Raw genomic sequence first — 5344 nt, 5'->3', positions numbered from 1 at the left:
TAGGGGGTTACTTGGGACGCCTTCATATAAACATGAAGCATGAAAGACAGCCAGCTTGACCCTGGTGAGTGTCCTCAGTGGGTTGGTTGTGACCCTCCCAGTTAATCTGTGTTCCTTCCAACTTGATAATACAGAAATAAAGTGACCATTCTGGCCCCCTGTGACGGGAAGGTCTTGCGGAAGTAAGACTGCTCATTGCTATAATGAAATCTTGAGAAAATAAAGATAAACATTTCCCTAGGAAATGAAATCTCCAATTAGGGTTCTTTTCCCACAATTAGATTTGTTAGGCTCGTGTCCTGGTTTTGCCACCTGGTGATTAATACATTACACCAATTAAACTCTGAGTAACTCTTTACATTTGCTCGCCTATTTTTCAGAGGCATGCACACAGAATTAGTCTGAACCAAAGGTGTAATTTATGTGTCTGTAGTCTGAGTCACTAAGTTCCCTCGGGCTATCTTTCCACTGTTCCTTTTTAATCTCCATGGAGTTTTTTTTTTTTTTCAAAATATGATTTATTTAGATACAACGAACTCTCCAGCCCAGATCCCAACCTGTTGTGTGTTTTCTGTTTCAGAATTTTCTGACATGACTGAAGACATTTAAAACCCAGAATTTTACATGTTCTCAAGCTCTGAATTAGCAAGTACAGAGAAAATTGAGGGAGGGAGGGACAAAGGGATGTCCTATACCCCACCCCCACCCCCACCCCAGCTACTTAATATTTTGTCACCACAGCATGAGAAAGCATTATACTATTAAGAAGTTGTCCTCCTCTGCCCTTGGCCTTATGCCGAAAGAGCCTCACAAGCCATGAGTCATGCTCTGAGAAGGATGGGCCATGTGTATGATGGGGATCCCATAAGATGAGACTAGGATTAAACACGTACAGTGTCTGCCAGTGTCACAGTGTGATGCCTCCCTGACTTGTGTGTCTGTGGTGCTGGTGGAAATAAACACACTACACTGTCAGTCATAGACTAGTACAGCACCCCTACTAACTCACAGGACACGGTACTTGGTGACAGTAAACAACTAGGTGGCTGGCTTATACATTTTCTATACTACAATTATTATTTTAGAATGTGCTCTTTTTAAAAAAAAAAAGTTAACTGGAGAGCAGCTTGAGGTAGGTCCTTCATGGAGACTCCAGAGGCCTTGTTGACATAGATGACAGCTCTGTGCATGCTGTTCCCAAAGACCTCTCAGTAGGACAAGGGGTGAGGGTGGGGGATAGTGATATTAGTCATGACCTAGAATATGGCCTAGGCTGTATGTGTGTTTTGGGGCTTTCTTAGGGAGAGAGGATTTTAAGACAGGGTTTCTCTGTGTATCTCTGGCTGTCCTAAAACTCTCTCTGCAGACCAGGCTGCCCTCAAACTTAAAGACCCACCTGCCTCTGCCTCCCAAGTGTTGGGATTAAAGGTATGCATTGCCTTTATTTTTAACTGTGCAAGGATGTGTGTATGTGAGTGCAGTAGTGTGTGCTGTGGTGTGTGTATGTACATGTGAGTTTTGGTGATAATCAATGTGCTGGAGCTGGAGCTACAGGTGGTTGTGAGCCACTTGTGGGTGCTAAAACTCATTCTCCCATCGCCTGGAACAGCAATAACTCCTGAGCCATCTCTCCAAGTCCCCAAAAGACAGTGTCTCACTATATAGACCTGGCTGGCCTTGAACTCTCAGAGATTCTCCTGCCCCTGCCCCTTAACTGCTGGTGTTTAAAAGACATTTACCACACCTAGCCAAAAGTTAATTTTTTAATAATACAGATTATACTTCATAATCTAGGTACATAGTTATCCACCCCATGTGAGTGCCCTCTATGATATTTATATAACAAAATTGCTTAATGACAACTCCCAGGATGCCTGACCATTGTTCTGCAACATGACTTTGCAAGTATAATAGTGAGCCCAGGCACTAAACCACAATTTTCTACCATACTTTCTGTCTTAATTAGGGTGACTATTGCTATGATGAAACAGCATTACCAAAACAATTTAGGGAAAAAAAGGGGTTTATTTGGCTTACATTTCACATCACAGTTCATCATGGTAGGAAGTCAGGACAGGAACTCAAACAGGGCAGGAACCTGACTGCAGGAGTTGATGCAGAGGCCATGGAGGGGTGATCCTTACTGGCTTGCTCTCCATGGCTTACTCAGCCTACTCTCTTATAGAACCCAGGACCATCAAGCCAGGGGCAACCCACCCGCCTCCACATACACACACATACACTGGCCTAGTCCCTCCCGCATCAATAACTAATTAAGGAAATGCTCTACAGTTTTGCATACAGCTGGATCTTAAGGAGGCATTCTCTCAGTTGAAACGCCCTCTTCCCTGTGACTTTAGCTTGTGTCAAGTTAGAACTAGCCAGGGCACTCTATGAAAATTTCTGTGTAACTCCATGGTGTATGATAAAAAAAAAAAAAAAAAAACTCCCAGAATTCAAGTTGTAGGACCTTTCTTAGCTAAACCATGTGAGTGACTCCCCCAACCCACCCCCCCCCCCCCCCCACCCCCCACCCCACCATCACCCTGGGCCTCAGAGTCCTTGTGTAGCAGTAAGAAGAGTCTGTGACAGGTTCAGTTGGTGAATCTGTAAGTCCAAATGCTTTCATGGCTGCAGAAGCCCTCTGCAGTGCCTGAGGTTGTCCTGGCACAAAGCATTTGTGCACAGCATTTTTGCTCTTAAACAGTGAAATCCACACAGGGGCCCTCAGAGGGATCCATTGCTGAGCAGTAAGAAAATACCAGAATGCCTAGACTGTTTACTTTTGACCTTTCATTTCTGTGTGTGCACTTGTGGAGAGTGGGAGTTGGGTGTGTTTCAGGGTAGATTAGTTTGTTCCACAGCAATTCCAATTTCCTTCTGGTTTGACTTACGAGGCTGCAGAGGCTGGAAAGCCAAGGAGCCTTGCTTCCCAGACCGTCTCAGCCAAGGAACAAAGATGTGGTTTAGTTTTATGCATTCACCAATTCCTAGAGCCTCATCCCTGGCACTTTGACATCTGTCCTGCGTGCATATTTGGGTCTGCCTTACCCCAAACCACCCAAGAACCTCCCTGATCCTGGCTCCTCCCTAACCAGCTCTTCCTGCCAGGGGCCTGATTTTCAAATACGGACCATCCGATCCAGAGTCCCTGCTCTCAAGGTCTTCTTCACTGGGCTCTTGCCTTCTGGGTCTCCTAGCCTGGGTCACTATCTGCCTCTCCCAGCCCTGGAGACAGCTGAAATTAATTCAGATTGACTGGTCCTAAGTGTGCTCGCCTGACCTCTTCTTTCACACGGGAAACACAACCTTTCTCTTCTAACTCCTAGGGACCTGGAGCTTCTCCCCACCCACAACACTCACACACCATGATGTGCTCATGGCAACTGTGAGTTAGAAACTGTCTTTTCAGTGCTGCTCTCTTGCTTTCTTGTCCTCTTCAGAAGGCCTAACGCAATCTGGGCTATGATTCCATTTCAGATTTTGCTGCTGCCCAGCCTCAGCTGAGACAGGCTCAGAAACTTCAATGGGAAGTAAGGGTAGAGATGGGCTTGGCCATTTCTCTGCCATAATCTGTATTCTCTGCTTTCCCACCTGCTGAGTGATGAGGAGAAGGGAGGGGCTAAAGGGACAAGAAACTGTACAGCTTCTCTTTGGTGGCCTCTGGGTACTCACCTCCTCCATCAGCACAGCAATGCCAAACACACAGACCCTCCTCCCTCCCCAGTGGGCCTTGGGAAGTCTGCTCTCAGCTCTTCTATCTCCTGTATGTGGCAGGAAGTGTATAGATTGGGGGCGGGGGAAATACAGAAGTAGAGAAGCCGTCCTTTCTGTGGTTGGTTTCCAAAAGCTTGTCCTCTGTAAATGGCCATGTGGGAGGGTGGCCACTGTGCACGCATGCTGCCTTTGGTTGTATTTGTCTTTATTTTGGGGGTTTAGGGCCATAAAAATTAGAAGATAGGAAAAGATACCTTTCTTCTTTTATTTTTATTTTACTCTTCAATTAATTTTGTTGTCCAAGTCTTACTTTGTAGCCCAGGCTGGCTTGTGATCATCCCACCTGCTGGACTCCAGGCATGCACCACCATATCCACCACAGAGTAGCCGAGTAGCATTTCCACATTAGGATGTAATCTTTCTGAGAATCATGTTTTTCCACAGCTTCATTTTTCTGATAATTTCTTGGAGGTAGGAGTGCTCATGTTAGTATTGCTCTTATTTTTCCATTAAGAGGTAAAGGGATGGGGCCATGCTGAGCTGGGTAGCCTGAACTTCCACCAGGGCCATGATGATGTCTAGGCCTGATCTGCTACCGAGGGCCACACCTAGGTCTGTGGTCCTATAGTAGCCAGGGTCTGTATATCCATGGCTTCTGTTACCATTAATGGCCATGTAGATGCCCAGGGTCTGGGCTACCACCTGGGAACATGTTGGTGTCTGAGGGCCACACTGCCATTGAGGCCATGCCAATCTGAGTGGCCTGCACTGCCACCTGGGGCCATACTGATATTCTGACCTAGGCTGTTGCTGAGGATCCATGGTCCTGATGAAGCTGGGGTCAGTGCTGGTCTCTGTGGCCCATATTACTGAACGGGGCCACAGGAACCATGTATGTTGAAATCCAAGGGCTGTGCGAAGCCTGCACCACCCTTTGCTGACCCTGGGAGAGCTGACTCTGGCCATAGCTAGCCACTGCAACAGAAGAGCTGGCCCCATACTCATAGGAGAGATGGTCCCATCCCTCATCATGGGCATGACAGAGCTGGCCCTGATGGCATGGGTATAGAAGAGCTGGCTCCACCTCTCACCTGAGAGGGGTAGTCACAGTGGCCTGGACTGACCAAGTCAGCTAGCACCCAGACCCACATCCAGGACTTTGAGCTGCAAGAGTGTGTTAAGGGACTGGTTCTGTGGAACCATAGTCGCAGGATCTCCATGACTCAGAGCAGCAGCAGGATATTGGAGAGGAGTCTTAGTGAAGTTTCAGTATCATTGGTATGCCAGAAGCCAGAGGCCTTGAACCAGATCAACAACTAATTGCAATGAACATTTGCAAGTAAAGTTGAGTGGACAGAAGGGTCTGTTGCATGACACACCAATCCCAATGCCACTAAGAAGAATGAAGAGGTGTTGGAGAGGTGGGAACGATGGAGGAACAAAGTGGGGTTTTTGTTTCTTTGTTTTGTTTTGTTTTTAATTAATATTTTTTTTACATTTTCTTTGGGAGAGGATGCTACAGGGATGAGGGACTGATATGGAGGAACTGGGGAATGAGAGGGTTTGGGGTGCATGATGTGAAATTCTAAAAAATATCAATAAAAAATTCAAGGTCACCTTGAGATTT

The sequence above is a fragment of the Onychomys torridus genome, chromosome 5, assembly GCF_903995425.1.
Source record: "Onychomys torridus chromosome 5, mOncTor1.1, whole genome shotgun sequence".
In the NCBI taxonomy this organism is placed as follows: domain Eukaryota; kingdom Metazoa; phylum Chordata; class Mammalia; order Rodentia; family Cricetidae; genus Onychomys; species Onychomys torridus.
The sequence above is the reverse complement of the archived record's forward strand: the minus strand, read 5'-3'. Positions refer to the sequence as shown.